This window comes from Podarcis filfolensis (assembly GCF_964270895.1).
Source record: "Podarcis filfolensis genome assembly, chromosome: 17".
In the NCBI taxonomy this organism is placed as follows: Eukaryota; Metazoa; Chordata; class Lepidosauria; order Squamata; family Lacertidae; genus Podarcis; species Podarcis filfolensis.
The window spans coordinates 911,132-928,029 of record NC_139621.1 but is presented as its reverse complement, the minus strand read 5'-3'; the positions used below and the strand labels follow the sequence as shown (position 1 = coordinate 928,029).

Here is a 16,898-nt window from a genome sequence, read left to right as displayed (position 1 = left end):
TGGGCCCGGTCTTATTCAACATCTTTATCAACGACTTGGATGATGGACTCAAGGGCATCCTGATCAAATTTGCAGATGACACCAAACTGGGAGGGGTGGCTAACACCCCAGAGGACAGGATCACACTTCAAAACGACCTTGACAGATTAGAGAACTGGGCCAAAACAAACAAGATGAATTTTAACAGGGAGAAATGTAAAGTATTGCACTTGGGCAAAAAAAATGAGAGGCACAAATACAAGATGGGTGACACTTGGCTTGAGAGCAGTACATGTGAAAAGGATCTAGGAGTCTTGGTTGACCACAAACTTGACATGAGCCAACAGTGTGACGCGGCAGCTAAAAAAGCCAATGCAATTCTGGGCTGCATCAATAGGAGTATAGCATCTAGATCAAGGGAAGTAATAGTGCCACTGTATTCTGCTCTGGTCAGACCTCACCTGGAGTACTGTGTCCAGTTCTGGGCACCACAGTTCAAGAAGGACACTGACAAACTGGAACGTGTCCAGAGGAGGGCAACCAAAATGGTCAAAGGCCTGGAAACCATGCCTTATGAGGAACGGCTAAGGGAGCTGGGCATGTTTAGCCTGGAGAAGAGGAGGTTAAGGGGTGATATGATAGCCATGTTCAAATATATAAAAGGATGTCACATAGAGGAGGGAGAAAGGTTGTTTTCTGCTGCTCCAGAGAAGCGGACACGGAGCAATGGATCCAAACTACAAGAAAGAAGATTCCACCTAAACATTAGGAAGAACTTCCTGACAGTAAGAGCTGTTCGACAGTGGAATTTGCTGCCAAGGAGTGTGGTGGAGTCTCCTTCTTTGGAGGTCTTTAAGCAGAGGCTTGACAACCATATGTCAGGAGTGCTCTGATGGTGTTTCCTGCTTGGCAGTTTCCTGCTTGGACTCGATGGCCCTTGTGGTCTCTTCCAACTCTATGATTCTATGATTCTATAGTTTACACTTCACAAACTGCAAGGCTGCATCCCTAGACTGAAAACTGGGGGAGCTCCTTAGTGGACAGAGCTGCCAAGGAAGGTTCTAGAACTGCCCCGCTTGGAGTTATTCAGGAGAAGGTTGGACAAGCTTCTGCCAGGGTTGCTTTAAACAGAGAACAACCTGACAAGAGAAAGCAGGTTGATTTCTCTTTTCCCCAGGAGCCTGAAACAAGGCCAAATCTTCAGAGGCACAGTTGGACATCAAGGTCCATCTTCCACTACCAGAGAAAATGAGCACCAACTGGCAGCCTTAGGCATTGCTTGGCAGAGGAAATGCTTGTCTCTGTGTGCCCTGACTGCAATCATCAGTTTCAGAAACCCCAAACCAGTCTTTGGCAGCTTGGTGGGGCCATGGGGAGAACAGTCTGATGTAGAATTTGAATTATGCACTCCCTACCTACTTCCCCATTTTTTCCATCAGATAGAACACTGTGATTGGGGCAAATTAACCAGGATCAGCACAGTCTTAGCATAGTACTATATTTCAGTAATTTATCACTACAGAAACCATTTCATTCTTGGAATAATAATAATAATATTTAAAGGCTCAGAAACCTAGAGGTGAAATAAAGGTAAAAGATATCGATAGGCAACAGGAGCTGCATTGCACCTTACAGCAGACACCGCCAATGGCTACGCCACTTTTTCCTCCCGCTATGTGCACAGGGGGGAAGTACCATTAGTCCCAGTTCCCTGCCGCACACTTCTGTGATTCAGATGCAGTGAAAATCACCTCAGGGGACCTACTGGCACATGGAAAGCCTTTTACCAGAGCACCCACTTCTTCTGCAATGCGTGAAGCGGACCTTTGGAGTGTGGGAGTGAGCAGGGTAAATGAAAACCAATTCTTTCATTTAAAAAAAAGCTGTGGTATGCATTACTTTTTAAAAATAGCCTGGTTTTAAAATGAAATCTGAATACAAACATGTTAAAGTCTACACCTACAGTTTTTTACAGCTGGATTGTAATCATCCCTCAAAGACACTGTGTTCCCACAATACATGGAGAGGGGTAGCTAATGCCACTGGGCTCAAACTAACACAATGAATGTCAAAAGGGACCAATGTCAGGTTCTGCACTTAGGCAGGAAGAACCAGATGCACAAATATAGGATAGGGGACATCTGGCTTACTAGCAGTACATGTGAAAAGGATCTAGGGGTCTTGGCGGACCACAAGCTTAACACGAGTCAGCTGTGTGATACAGCAACAAAAAAAGGTAATGCTATTCTTAACTGCATCAACATAAGTCTAGTGTTCAGATCAAGGGAAGTAATTCCTTCTGCATTGGTCAGATCACATATGGAGCCAAGTGTCCAGTTCTGGGCACCACAGTTTAAGAAGGACAGGCTGGAACATGTGCAGAGGAGGGCGACCAAGATCATAGAATCATAGAATCATAGAATCATAGAATCATAGAATCATAGAATCATAGAGTTGGAAGAGACCACAAGGGCCATTGAGTCCAACCCCCTGCCAAGCAGGAAACACCATCAGAGCACTCCTGACATATGGTTGTCAAGCCTCTGCTTAAAGACCTCCAAAGGAGGAGACTCCACCACACTCCTTGGCAGCAAATTCCACTGTCGAACAGCTCTTACTGTCAGGAAGTTCTTCCTAATGTTTAGGTGGATGTTCAAGGATCTAAAAACTAAGCCTTATGAGGAGTGCTTGAAGGAGCTGGGTATGTTTAGCCCAGAAAAGAGGAGACTGAAGACGACAGCCATATTCCAATATCTCAAGGGCATGCTTCTTTTCTCCTGTTCTGGCGGGTGGGACTTGAGCCAATGGCTTCAAGTTATAAGGCGGTTCAGACTAAACATTAGAAAGAAGAGTAAGAGTCGTTTGACAGTGGATTCCCATGAGAGGTGGTGGACTCTCCTTCCCTGGAGGTTCTTAAGCAGAGGTGGGATGGCCATCTGTCATGGAGGCTTTAGCTGAGATTCCTGCATTGCAGGCGGTTGGACTCGATGACTTCCAGGGTTCCTTCCAGCTCTATAATTATATGAATGTAAAAAATAATAAAGCATGAGGAAAAACATCTGAGCCTAAGCATTTTTAGTGACACAGTAAGTCATGCACTGTGTTTATTTACCGTGGGTGACATTTCCTGGATCTCGGCATTCATGATGAATTGTCAGATCCTGAGTCAGTAGGAGCAAAGGTGGTGTTGGTAACCTAACAGATACCTGTATTGGGTGACTTCATTGAATCAGTCCAGCCTGGAAGCAAGGGGTCCATAAGACCGAGGTAGTGTGTGGAATAAGAAAACTTCCTCCCCAGAAAAAGCTCAGTTGTTGCAAATGGAAACAGTATTGCCAACATGATAAGGAATTTTGTGACAAGGATAAAGGATGCTTACGGCGATTGGCTGAGGTGCCCTAATATCTCAGACAAATAGGGGCCCCTGCCAGATCAGACCAAAGGTCGGCAGCATCTGATTTACCCCAGTGGCCAACCCAACTCCTCCGGGAAGCCTGCAAGACAGCATGAAGGCAAAATACCACGGCTGTTCCTTCGGAACTGGCGTTGTGCTATTCTGCCCCAGAACCTGGGGGTAGGATAAGGCGTCCCCTTGAATTCACCTAATCCCCTTTTAAAGCCATCACTACATCATGTGGCAGCAAATTCCACATCTTAATTATGTATTGTACTGAGTAAAAACAGATTTTACTTTGTCTCTCTTGAATCTCTTGCCCAATTTCACTGGAGGACCCCAAGTGCTAGTATTTGGAGAGATAGAGAAAATGTCTTTTTCCATACAATACACAATGTTATAAGCCTCCACACGTACTTCCTTACTCACCCTTTTCCTTATCTAAAAAGCCCCAAATGGTTTAGCACACTCATTTTGTTTTCTGCATCTCTTCCAGGTGTGCAATATCCTTTAGAATGCTACAAGCTGGGAAACAGAACTGTATACAGGATTCCAAGAGTGGCTGCAACATGGATTTGCATGGGGACATTACCGAAGTGGGAGTTTTATTTTCTGCCCCTTTACTAATCATCTGTAGCATGGAATTTGCCTTTTTCACAGCTGCTGCAGACTGGGCTGACATTTCCAAGTGTCTCTGGCTGCCATCTTCTGAGTTTCTCAAATCCTAGAGAGAGGTAGATCAGGCAGTAAGGCCTAGAAAAGGAAAAGTAGGAAAGGGAGGGCAGAGAAGAGCTGTGCCCCCAGCCAGGCTATGCAGACATGCACAGGACCAGAGTTCAAATATTGATTTGAAATACATAGCCAAATAATTGACTAGTCCTCATCAGAAGCAAAAACTCATCAACAGCTACTATTCTCCCATAGGCCTTCTTGCCACATTCTGATCTGAATGCAAGCCTTTAATCATGAGAACCATGCAGCCATGATCTGGCTTATTAGGGCACACAATTCTCAAGCCCCTTTTGAGTTTATTTTGATCAAAAAAAGCATATATCCCACTACAAAAACCAAGACTTAAAACTCATATTGTAAAATCACAGTAACATTTTTCTTAAAATATTGGAGTCTTCAGACTGATGCAAATGTGTTGCTGTTGCATCATGTGATTTTGCTGCACTGCTGTGGGTACAGCAGTTTCACCCTGGTTCTGATAAAGCTGCTACAGACCAAGCCTGGACAAAGACTCAGAGTGTGAAGCCTGGACGTAGGAGGAGGAAGAACTCTCAGTCCTTCCCACAGCCACCCCAAAGGTTAGCTACTGAAAAGAGGTGCTGGGCCTCAAAGCAGCCTGAAGATGATGCCCTCGGACTTGGGAGCAGGGCTATGTTGCTGTGGCACTCTGCACACGCTTGGTTTGACACTCTATTTATTACTTCAAATGGTGTATGGGGATTGAACCATGATGGCTCTGCAAGCAGGTCTGAGCCAGAGTCCTTTCCCCCAACCCCAGTGCGCAATGCAAGCGCTGAGAGGCATTTGCTTCCTTCACACCCATTCCTTTGAACCACGAAAGAAAGTCGAGCCAGCCAAGAACCAAATTCACTTAGTTGCTACAAACGCCTTTTCTGTACTTTTTATGTATAGGACCCAGGTTCCCATTAGTCAAGGTTCCATCCTTTCATATTCAGGCATACATGGATTTGTCACTGCTGTCACCTCCCAGCTCAGGGACCTCCAGCTCAGGCAAAACCCCTCAGCTGAAGCACAGAAACCACAGCACCCCAAGCAGCAAGCCAGGTCTTCTCATAGCCTTCTAACTAAAAGCTAGGACGGCTGAGAGGGCAGAGGTAGTAAATGCACTTACTGGCAGGGCTGATGGACAAGCAAGGGTGAATCCCCAGGAATGCCCTGGCTGCCAGTAAAGGGCCCCCCTCCAGCCCCCACCCTTGCCTTAAAGGAACAGTCGCAAGGAGGAAAAGAATCCTGCTGCAATGAGAGGTTCCATGCGGCACGCAAAGGACGGGACTCATCCTTCTATTAATATGCGTGGGAATAACTTGGCCAACTAAGAGGCAGAGATGCAGCCCTGCAGAGTCCCGGGCACACAGCCCAACGCTGGCTGGACACTGGGGTGAACGGCTGTGTGCGGAAGAGAAGGCGAGGAGCCCTAGCCTCTCCACCCGGGACCAAGCCCTGTGGTTCTGTTAGGGGCACGGCTAGTGATGTTAAATTCTCTTTTTTTTTTAAATGATATTTTATTAAAGTTTCAAAAGAAGTTACAAAGGTGATAAGAAAATAGAAAAAAGAAAACAAAAAATACAAAATACAGAATAGAAAAAAAAGGAAACAATTAAAAATAGATCCATCTTTCAATGTCTTGCCTTTCATTTACTTGTTTCCCTGACCTCCTCACACCTCCTTTTTTGTATTCCATGTATGAAATTCACGGCATGTAATGCCCTAAGAGAGAATATTATGAAAATGATATACAGGTGGTACATGACACCAGTCAAGCTTGCAAAAATCTATCATTTGCCCGATAATAAATGTTGGAAATGTAAAGAGACTGAAGGTACATTCTTTCACCTTTGGTGGACGTGCCCAAGGATTAAGGCTTTCTGGGAGATGATATATAATGAAATGAAAAAGGTATTTAAATATATCTTCTTGAAGAAACCAGAGGCCTTCCTCCTGGGCATGGTCGGCCAATTGGTGTTAAAGAAGGATAGAACTTTCTTTATGTACGCTACAACAGCAGCAAGAATACTCATTGCAAAGTACTGGAAGACACAAGATCTACCCACTCTGGAAGAATGGCGGATGAAAGTGATAGACTATATGGAACTGGCAGAAATGACTGGCAGAATCCGAGACCAGGGAGAAGAGACGGTGGAAGAAGATTGGAAGAAATTTAAAGACTATCTACAGAAACATTGTAAAATTAATGAATGTTAAAATGATGTCGGGATGAAATGAAGCGGTTTTAGCAACAATGTTAAAAAGGAATATGTAAAAAACGGATTGTTAATAGATGAAAATATAAAGTTATAATATGTTAAGATAAAGAATTAAGATAAAAACAAAGAGGGAAAGGATTTGCTGAATTAACCATTCGAAGTGATGTTAAATTCTCGAGAATAATCATGGGTAAACTTGTTCAGATGGCAACCAAAAACTGTACAGATACTTTTATTCAATGGGGCAAAGAATTCGCATTCTTTGATTTTTTGCACCAAACTTGAAATTGAAAATTCAGTGTGAATGACTCACATTAATCACTAAGCCTGCCACTAACCGTATATTTACCATCAACTTTGAATTCTAATTATGTTGTGTATGTATGAAATGTAGCTTTTAAAGTAAAAGGAATATAAAACACAAGACACACTAAACAACTGAAGAGGATTGACAGTGTGGATGGGATCATGGGAGTAGGAGGAGTCTAAAAAACGCTTTCTTATTGGTCAGCAGGTCAGCACCGTTGACATATAGGGAAACTTTTTGTTTAGTAAAGGAACCACAGTGAAAATATATAAGCCTACTTGTCACTTGCAAGCATCAAATTAAAAAGTAAAGTCCTGCCCAGGAGGACTCCCCTGCTGTGAGTGCTGGCAGGTCCTGTCCCTGCCTCTCACCTTCTGGCCCAGGGTGGGGCCTGCCCAGGAGATCCCAGAACAGAGCAGAGTTCTTTTTAAAATGTTTTTTAAAATTTCTTTTTACCTTTTTAAATTATTTTTGGTGTGGGAGATGGGATGGATGTTCAGTTGGATTTGGGAATTTGTTTTAATTTTGGTATGGTTGTAATTTTTACGGTTTTTGTTTTTTGTTTTATTGTGTTGTTTTGTTGTTTTGTTTTTATATAGGTTTTATTTTGTTTTAAGGGGAGGAGTCAGGGCTGCCTGGGAGTCGGTCCCAGCCAACAAAATGGCTGGGGCAGGTTCCACGGGGGGGGGGGGGGGGATGCACTGGGACAACCAATCTCAGTGATCACAGGCAGGAGGAGGAGTTACGCTAAGACCAGACCATGTCATTTCCAAGGAGGCAGGTTTAGTCATTATTTGATGACTATCCCTGCCTCCGGGTCTGGCCTTGTCCAGACGGATACTGGAATCAGCAAGGGATACCCACACGACCTGAAGGTGCTGCTGTGCAATGCCAGGTCAATGATTCATAAGACCACTGCCATCCATGACTTGATCATGGATGGAGGACTTGACCTGGCATGTGTAACAGAGACTTGGTTGGATGAAGCTGATGGGCCTGTTCTTGCTACTGCGTGCCCACCAGGTTTCTCTTACACACAGCAACCCAGGCCTTGTGGGCGCGGAGGGGGGGTTGCAGTGATTTTTAGGAAGTCATTAGTTTGCACCAGGCGTCCTATTGGGAAGACCCAGTTCACTGAGTGCATGTTCTGGAAGTTGGGCAATAGGTGTACCAACCTCCCTGCTGCGCCAAGGATTCCCTGCCTGAGCTGCTTCAGGTTGTGGTGGATGTTCTCCTGGAGACACCTAGTTTGGTTGTCCTAGGGGATTTTAACAACCATGCCAACACGACCTTACAAGGGGCTGCTCGGGACTTCGTGGAAAGCATGGCCTCCATGGGGCTGTCCCTGAATAAGTCTGGCCCAACTGATAGCCGCGGACATGCCTTGGACCTGGTGTTCACCTCTATGGATGTTGGTGATCTGACACTAAGTAAAAGTGAAACTAAAGAAGTGCCATGGTCAGATCACTTCCTGGTGCAACTGGATTTCTCCGCGACCCTTCCCCTCTGCAGTGAGGTGGGGCCGATTCGGATGATCCGCCTCCGCCACTTAATGGATCCAAATGGTTTCCAGAGAGTGGTAGGGGATGCTTTATCCCATGTTGATGGCCTTTCAGCTGATTCCCTGGTGGTCCGCTGGAATGTGGAGTTAACCAGGGTTATTGACTGTTTGGCTCCGAAGCGCCCTCTCCAATTGCATGGAGCCCGGACAGCCCCACGGTTTTCCACGGATCTGAGGGCAATGAAACAATCGCTGAGACGGCTAGAGCGCTGGTGGCGGATAACTCATTCTGAAGCTGACCGGACAGGGGTTAGAGTTCAATATCGAGCCTACCAAGTGGCGATAGCTACGGCGAAGAAGACTTTCTTCACTGCCTCTATTGCATCTGCAGAAAACAGCAGCAGGAGACTCTTTCGGATGGTTCGCACTTTAAGGGAACCACCTGCTCCATCGGGGCCCAGTACGGGCCACATGATCTCCTGCAATGATTTTGCAAAGTTTTTTTGCAGATAAAGTCACTCACATTCAGGAAGAGGAAGACTCCACCAGGGGAGCAGAGCCGGGGTGGGAGAGTGCTAGAGTCCTGTCTAGTCAAGTTGCATGGGATCAATTCCAATCTGTTACTTCTGAGGATGTGGACAGGCTGCTTGGACGAGTGAAACCACCTGTCTCCTTGATCCTTGCCCATCCTGGCTTATAAAAGCTAGCTGGGAAGGGCTGGGCGATGGGCTTCGCGGGGTCGTGAATGCTTCTCTCCGTGAGGGAGCCTTCCCAGACCCGCTGAAAGAGGCGGTCATTAAACCGCTTCTTAAAAAAACAATTCTAGACCTGGCCAATATGGCCAACTATCACCCACTCTCAAATCTTCCATTCTTGGGCAAGGTGACTGAGCTAGTGGTTGCTGAACAACTCCAGGCACGCCTGGAAGAAGCGGACCATTTGGATCCCTTCCAGTCAGGATTCAGGCCTCATCATGGGATGGAAACTGCCTTGGTCGCGCTGGTTGATGATCTCCGGAGGCGTGCTAGGGACAAAGGTGAAAGCTGTTTCCTAGTTCTGCTGGATCTCTCAGCGGCTTTTGATACCATCGACCATAACATCCTTCTGGACCGTCTAGAGGGGCTGAGAGCTGGGGGCACTGTTATACAGTGGTTCTGCTCCTAACTCCTGGGCTGCGTTCAGAAAGTGGTGTTAGGGGATGAGTGTTCAGACTCCTGGGCTCTCACTTGTGGGGTGCCTCAGGGTTCTGTCCTCTCCCCTATGCTTTTTAACATCTACATGCAGCCACTGGGAGAGATCATCAGGGGGTTTGGGTTGGGTGTTCATCAATATGCAGATGATACCCAGCTCTACCTCTCTTTCAAATCGGAACCAGTGAAGGCAGTGAAGGTCCTGTGTGAGTGTCTGGAGGCAGTTGGAGGATGGATGGCGGCTAACAGATTGAGGTTGAATCCTAACAAAACAGAAGTACTGATTTTGGGGGACAGGAGGCGGGCAGGTGTGGAGAATTCCCTGGTCCTGAATGGGGTAACTGTGCCCCTGAAGGACCAGGTGCGCAGCCTGGGAGTCATTTTGGACTCACAGCTGTCCATGGAGGCGCAGGTCAATTCTGTGTCCAGGGTGGCTGTCTACCAGCTCCACCTGGTACGCAGGCTGAGACCCTACCTGCCTGCAGACTGTCTCGCCAGAATGGTGAATGCTCTGGTTATCTCCCGCTTGGACTACTGCAATGCGCTTTACGTGGGGCTACCTTGGAAGGTGACCCGGAAACGACAACTAATCCAGAAAGTGGCAGCTAGACTGGTGACTGGGAGCGGCCGCCGAGACCACATAACACCGGTCCTGAAAGACCTACATTGGCTCCCAGTACGTTTCCGAGAACAATTCAAAGTGTTGGTGCTGACCTTGAAAGCCCTAAATGACCTCGGCCCTGTATACCTGAAGGAGCATCTCCACCCCCATCGTTCTACCCGGACACTGAGGTCCAGCGCCGAGGGCCTTCTGGCGGTTCCCTCATTGCGAGAAGCAAAGCTACAGGGAACCACGCAGAGGGCCTTCTTGGTAGTGGCACCCGCCATGTGGAACACCCTCCCATCTGAAGGCAGCCCTCTTTAGGGAAGCTTTTAATGTTTAACAGATTACTGTATTTTAATATTTGATTGGAAGCCGCCCAGCCAGATGGGTGGGGTATAAATAAATTATTATTATTATTATTATTATTATTATTATTATTATTATTATTATTTTATAGTTAAAGTTAAACCATTCTAAGGTGATGGCACCGGTAATTATCATGTTAAGGTTTGGTAAAAGGAAACTCTAAAGTTAAATCATATTTTATTCTTCCAACAGAACATGTACATGTTATAGGACAAGTCAAAAAATACAATTGGCATGTTAAGGTTTGATACAAGTAAATTCAGTAATACGCTATCTTGTGCTTCTAATAGCTCTAGCAATTAATAACTGTTTTGGTGACTAAAACACAGCTTGATAAACAAAACCATATACATACATATAAAAAAGAAGCCATTATATGATAATATATTTCAGAATGTCAGTCTCTGGTAAATGGCACCTGGTACCATTGAATGGCACTGCAAAAACCAGTTACTGGCAGTAAATAAAAATATGGAAATGTCAACTGTTTAAATCCAGGGCACCTCAAATGCTCTTTCGCATAATAGGTACTTTAAGTGTATAAAGCATTAAAACTACTTTCTGGGGGGGAAATCACACTGTATGGCCAAAGGGTACAGAATTGGTAAGAATAAGGGCACACCAAAATAGAAACAAAAGGCTATTACATATAATTGAAATACATACAAATTCATACGTTCATCAAATTAAATGAATAGCATTTTTAAAACTAAAAAAAAAAAGTGTTTTCTGTAGCTCACATTTCAGAACTGCCAATGGTGAATGACACAATGTCCAGTAATGTAACTGGATCAAAAAAAATCATGATTCATTACTTACACTGGCAATATCACAGTTTGACTTTTTATTTACTAGATTTTTTTTAATGTGGGTTATAAAACTGGTTCTTACATTAGAATTTACAGTTTGTGGAGAATATTCTCCGGAGAATTTTCTCACCTCACATCACTAGGCATGGCTTCCCTCTCATTTTAGGGAGCACCAAGGACCCTTTGAGATTTATCGTGGGACCATGTACAGGCTCAGCAAAAAAGAGTTTGGGTTTCTAGGCAACACTGATTTTAATCTGCTTGGGAAATGTGCTTTTTGGATGGACCACAGAACTGAAAACATTGGGGCAGATACACATATGCAGCTGCCCAATACTATGCAAAAGGGCTTTTTTCAGCTGGAGCTTACCGAAGCTCAGGCCTAGCACCTGTCAGGTGGGCACCATGGCCGTTCTAGGAGAACGAGGGAGGAGCTCATGGTGGGCTCCAGAACCTCTTTTTCTAGAAAAATAGCACTGCTGCATCAGACTATTGGTCCATATGGTGCAGTATTGTCTATTCTGATTGGCTGCAGCTCTCCAGGGTTTCAGCCGGGGGGTTTTCTCCCAATCCTGCCATGAGATACAAGGGTTTATTATTATTTATTCCATTCACGTCCCATCCTTCCTCCTGAAGGAGCCCAGAGAAGCAAACATATCAATAATAAAATCATTTTTAAAACTCTAAAATAGTTATCTCAGGATTGCCAGGAACAGCCTCTTTCAGGCATCAAAAACCTAGGTAAACAGGAATGTTTTAAAAAAATTCTCTTGAAGGTCAGTAATGAAAGAGACAGACACCTCACCAGAGAGGGCATTCCACAAATGGAGTCACCACCAGGAAGGCCCTGTCACAGGTCATCACCGACCCGGCAGCTGCTAGTGGTAGCACCAGCAACAAGGCCTCACCTGCCAGTTGTGGGGTCCAAGAGGACCAAGATTGGGGAAGGTGCTCTTTTAGGACGGAACAGAGAACCTTCTGAATGTGAAGCATGTGATACAACACTGAGCTTTCCGCAGCCCCCCTACAATGATTATTATTTTAAGACATGTCTATTCCACCTTTCAGCCAAGTTGGGTTTCCAAAATGGTTCAGTTAGCATCCAAGCAAAGGGATACGAGGGACATCCTGGCTTGTGGAGTAGTCCCTGACTGCCCCTGGCTGTGGGCACTAACAGTGCAGCCTCTTCCAACCAGAGGGAGCAGCAAACGGAGGTGCAGCTGTGTTCAGGGCTTGACAGATGGCAGACGATGCCAACCCACAGAAACAGCCCTTCTGGTGATCTGCACAGCCTAAGAGAAATGGCTCAACATTCTGGTAGAACTGGAAAAATTTCAGGCACCTAATAATCCAGGAACATCCTGGAAATGAGATACGGATGCCTAGGAATTTCTCTTTTACATCTTAAAATATGCAAAAGAAGGGAACAAAGTCATCTAGCGGCACTTTTTATATTCAATATTTATTATTCAAAACTAGCTCCTGATGACCCATCCTCTTCTCCCAAATACTCTTTTGCAATCTATCTTGAGCAAAAAAAAAAACAGAACCCATGGAAAAGTTGCACAAGTTGGGGCTCACTCAGTTCTTCACAGCTTCCTTTTTGGGATAAAGCAAGCAGTTGTAAGGTGAAGGCACAGTTGCGGGGGGGGGGCAAGCATTCTTCTCACTCGAGATACTAAGGGCACCAGGGGACAGTTTAGCCTCCACCCCCAAGAGAACATACAACCCCCCTCCACTTAAGTGAAAGACTTCCACTTCCTTGTATAAGAAAAATGAAAGGACAGCACTTGGAGACTTAACATTGGAGGGGGGGTGCAGATACAGAGATCTCACAGGCACTGGCGGAGGAAGAGGAGTGCGGGGGGAGCACACCGCCCCCCGGCAGCACAATCCCAGTGGCGTGCCATCATGGCTGTGCCCCCACCCGCACTGGGCACCATGCCCCCATAGGCGGTGTGCCACGCCCCCGGCACGCCAGCCCTGCCTGCTCCCCCCCCCCCGTGCCAGAGCATGGAGCTCCACCACTGAACACAGGGGTGAGAAGTGCCCCTCCTCAAGGCATATTCACCAGCACACACACACACAAACAGGGCTGGTTTTTCTCCTATGAGGGGAGTGTTGACTTAAAGCTAAAGTTGTATTCGTGGGGGAAAAATAAACCTGCCTGTCTGGCTGTCTCCATCTATCATAATATGCGCACACACACACCTCTTTCTCTCTCTCTCTCTCTCTCTCTCTCTCTCTCTCTCTCTCTCTCTCTCACACACACACACACACACACACACACACACACAAAGAGAGCTTTTCATTCACCATACAGAATACCAATTAATTCAAGATTGTGGGTTACTGACAACTTCTACAGTATTCTTTAGTGTGAAAAGCATGGTATTTATTTCATCCTCACACAAAAAAACCAGCAAGGTTTTGCATTGTATTTCCCAATCTACAAAAAAAAGTAGGACCAAGACTACCAGGGGTCACCCAGAATTCATATGTCTCCTTCAAACCTGTGGCCATATATTTTGTTGAAGTAGTGAGGGTGAGCTTTTATGTAACCAGCTACTCTCCAAACTGCATGTTTTGCCTTTCATGTTTATTTAGAAAATAATAAAAACATTTTTAAAAAGTAGAAGCCAGACCGAGAGGCAGCATCCAAACTGTAAATGGAGGAGCCTAGATTTGAACTTGGGTTTCTTGTTTATTAATTCCTACAATCTGTGTGCCACTTAATCCCAATTGCCTCTAAGCAGCGTACAGGAAATGCAATACAGTAAGATGGAAAAGGAGGTAAAGCTACAAAATCAGAATTCAATGAAAAAGCCTACTGCAATAAAAAAAAGTATTCGTTCAACAGGGAGGGGGCTTGTGTGACCTCCAGTGGAGGGAGCCCCACAAAACTGGGTGCAGAATACTGCATGCATGGCTCCTTGTGGATCTGAGTCATTCATCCAAGCCATGGGGGCCACTAACCGTAAGGCCTCAGTGATGGAGCAGGCAGCCCCTGACGTATCCTAGCATTCCCCAGGGCACATAAAAGGAATATCCAGCCACCATCAGTATTTTTATGGGGTGGGGGAAGTGAAAAGTTGGTGGGGATTTTCACTCCCAACCAGTATTTTTCTAGCAGTGGTGGCCTCTTGTCACCAGCTGAGGCTTCCTCTCCTCCCCTTTATTTCTGCTTCCCCATATGCCTGCACTGGGTGAACCCATGTTACTGACCAGATGGTGATTCAGGGAGTGAGTCAAAGATTGCCACCCCTTGCCGGCATAAGGAATCCTCATTCGCCTCACCCTGGATTAAGGGATCATATGCACAATTGCTAGATTCTCTCTGGAAGGTAGGGCTCACGATGCCATAGAGGGAAGACGTTGTTCCACTTACAAGCGTAGGAAGAACTCAGCTTCTACTGAGCCAGACCACTGGTCTATCCAGCTCCGTTCTTTCTACACGGACTGGCAGCTCCTCTCCAGGATTTCAGGCAGAGGTCTCTTCCAGCCCCACCTGGAGATGCCAGAGACTGAACCCAGGATCTTCTGCATGCCAAGCAGATGTTCTGCCACTCAGCTTCAGGGACACTTTCCAAGGAGAGACTAAGGCTGAAGGTCAGGACCCCCCAAATCCCCCTGAAGTGGAATAGCAGGTCTAATCCCCACCCAGCACTCCTTCTTCCCCACTCCCAGCCTTTCTGCCTCAGAGTTAGCAAGAGAGGAGCCACGTTGCTTTCCATGACCACAGAAAGAGAGAGAGCAACTTGCAAGTGACACAAGGAAGGTAAACTGGGGGGGGGGGCACTCCAAGTGGTCCTTTTCCCAGGCCCCAAAAGGGAAGCTGCAGAAAGAAAACTCAAGTATCCATTAGCCTCTGCTGTACCCAAATAGCAAGATGACAGCCAGAACCCAGCACTTGTGACTGATTTGCTTACGGAAGAGCCATGTACAAAGCACCCCATGTACATCCTGGAATGCTTGGCTCTTGCAGGCAGCAGCTGCTGTCTCAGCTTGAGATAAGCACCTCTAAATACTGGTAGTGAGATTGGGCTCCAGAGACCAGCTTGTGGTCTGGAGATTGGCAGTGATCTCTGGATCACTCCCACCCCTTCCTGTCCTCCAGCCCACAGAGAGAGGGAAAGGATTAAGAGTCAGAGGTTTCTTTGATGTTGCCCTCGGATGCTGAAGAAGCAATCCACTTTTCATATTCCGTTTTAGAGCAGGAGCTTGCCTCTTCAACAGTGCCAAACTTTAAAGACACCCCAACCCTCTTAGCCCTCACTGCTGAATGCATGTCTCATCCTGTGGAGCCTGTGGTTGGAGCATGTGTGCCTACAGCTCAGCACCAGATCCCCAGTCAACTCTGGGGAAGGGTCTTCTCATATCTGGGCAAGATGGAGGCAAGACAGCATATTAAGGCATCTCAGGGTCCCTCAGCCCTAACAGAGGGACAGGATAGAACTTCATGGGGATGGAGGCTTTTACGCAGCTGAAGCCAGGAGGAAGGCATCTGTTAGGATATTCTCCTATCAAGGCTCAGCAGATGACTCAATGAGGACTTGAATTAGAAAGGCTCCACCATGGATGGGCCACTCATCCTTGGGGTCAGCTGCCTGGGCTGCACAGGTCTTAGTTAAGCTTCAATACATCTGCATCCCAAGCCCATGAAGAGACATGGCACCAAGAATTGGCCTGTGAAATAGCTCTCCTTTTTTATTAAATAACAATCTAAGTAGTAACATCACTGTCAGAACTTGCAGCATGGCACTGGAAGAGTCTCAGAAGATAAACTTTGGTTTTTAGGTAGCCCTGGCGCCTTTGGTAACTAGACCCTCTCAGGGACATGAAGATGTCCGCTCATGTTCAGTATGGATGGAGCAATCACTTGCCCCAAGGACTCTATTTCACTCTGACAAAAAATAGACCGCTCTATCACTGTATCTTGAGTCTGTATTCCTAGATCCTATGCAAGACAATGGCCAGCATTTTCTCTGATGTATTATCAATTAAGACGGGGGGGGGGGGACATGTAGCCTTTCAAATGTTGATGGATTCCCATCAGCCCCAAGCAGAGTGGGCAATGGGCAATGATGGGAGTTACAGTCCACTCCAACAATACCTGGAAGGCCACTAGGTCCCCATGCCTGTAGGACATGGGTAGGAACACTAAGGCCCGGGGGCCAGATGCGGCCCAGTCGCCTTCTAAATCCGGCCCGCAGACAGTCCGGGTATCAGCATGTTTTTAAATGAGTAGAATGTGTGCTTTTATTTAAAATGCATCTCTGGGTTATTTGTGGGGCACAGGAATTCATCCATTCCCCCTCCCCCCAAAAAATAATCCGGCCCCCCACAAGGTCTGAGGGACAGTGGACCGGCCCCCTGCTGAAAAGGTTTGCTGACCCCTGCTGTAAGATGTCATTCATTTTATGTCTCCAAGGAGCAGTGTTAGAAACACAGAAATATAAGCTAATTTCCAAAAGGCACCTTGAACATGGGTTATGGTCGCCACAATGGAATGTCTATGTGCCCTTTTTTGCAGTGGGGTTATGTTGTTGTTGTTGTTGTTGTTGTTGTTGTTGTTGTTGTTGTTGTTGTTGTTAAGAGGCATTCAACCCTGCTCAGACTTCCAACCTGAGATCCCCTCAGAGGAGAGCAAGAGGAACAGGAACTACCAGCAGATCTGCACCTTACCAGTAACCCTGAAGAACCAGTGGATCTGGATATCCCTGCCCTTGGACTGGAGGTCCGCTCACCAGCTGCCTCGGTTTCCCCCCTTCATTTTCCCAAGAGCCACAGC

General features: G+C 46.3%; 2 protein-coding genes across 8 annotated transcripts in view; one reads left to right on the top strand and one right to left on the bottom strand.

Moving 5' to 3' along the window:
• The window catches only part of LOC310752274 (uncharacterized protein), a 311,176-nt gene that overhangs the window by 257,243 nt on the left and 37,035 nt on the right, over positions 1 to 16,898 (top strand). Inside the window, exon 6 of one of the 2 annotated variants that reach the window (XR_014542884.1) lies at positions 2,416 to 2,503. The exons of the other annotated variant lie outside the window; for it this stretch is intronic. The gene's annotated coding sequence lies outside the window, so the exon portion shown is untranslated. Of the gene's footprint in view, positions 1 to 2,415; positions 2,504 to 16,898 lie in introns of those variants that run through there. 2 annotated transcript variants of the gene reach the window in all.
• CDK16 (cyclin dependent kinase 16) overlaps positions 1 to 16,898 on the bottom strand; it is a 61,927-nt gene that overhangs the window by 40,095 nt on the left and 4,934 nt on the right. The window lies entirely within an intron of this gene.